We start from the raw sequence: 957 nt of genomic DNA on the forward strand, positions 1-957 counted from the left end.
GGTGCGGTAGTGTGTTCCCACATTCTGGCACCCCACAAATAAACAGTTTCCTGATTCTCCCATGCTATGCATGTGGTGTATAACACTCACGTTTTGGTCACAGTCCTCTGCTTTCTCCAGTACTTCAGCTTCAGGAACCACCGCACACACATTAGGGGGCGTCCAATTTGTTTTATAATAAAGAACTTTACTTAACTGTCCATTTTCATCATAATGAGACATGCAGTATTGGGAACAACATTTTCCATTTCCAAAGTCCTTAGCACAGCACATTCTGATGTCCGCTGTTGGCTTGCCCTGAGCTATCCCTTCCTGGTCTGATATATCTAGCCCTCAGGATGCTCTATCCTGCTCTGCATCTCCAAAGAGTCCCATCGCAGCTACCTTATGCGATTTCCCATCTGACTTCTTCTCCTGAGAAGATATTGAGGCACGCTTCTCAGTGCCTTAGTTGGATCATAGGACCCTGTTGTGAATTTGGATTCTGGGCTCCCCCGGTGGCTACTGGTGGAATTGAACTTGTGTCATCATCTTCCCTGTTCACCTGTTCTCATCAGATCTGGGTGTCGCTATATAACCTGGCTTCTCTGTTAGTTGCTTGCCGGTCAACAATGTTATCAGAAGCCTCTCTGTGCTTGTTCCTGCTCCCAGACATCTACTAGATAAGTTGGACTTTCGTCCTTGTTTGTTTTTGTTTTTTGGTTCCAGTTCACAGCTGCAGTTTCGTTACTGTGTCTGGAAAGCTCTTGTTGATCAGGAATTGCCACTCTGGTATTATGAGTTAATGCCAGAGTCCTAAAGTAATTTCTGGATGGTGTTTTGTTAGGGTTTTCTACTGACCATGAAAGTGTGCTTTCTGTCTTCTGCTATCTAGAAAGCGGACCTCAAATTTGCTAAAACTATTTTCCTGCTGCGTTTGTTATTTCATCTAAAATCACCGCCAATATATGTGGGGGG

This window comes from Ranitomeya variabilis, chromosome 4 (assembly GCF_051348905.1).
Source record: "Ranitomeya variabilis isolate aRanVar5 chromosome 4, aRanVar5.hap1, whole genome shotgun sequence".
In the NCBI taxonomy this organism is placed as follows: domain Eukaryota; kingdom Metazoa; phylum Chordata; class Amphibia; order Anura; family Dendrobatidae; genus Ranitomeya; species Ranitomeya variabilis.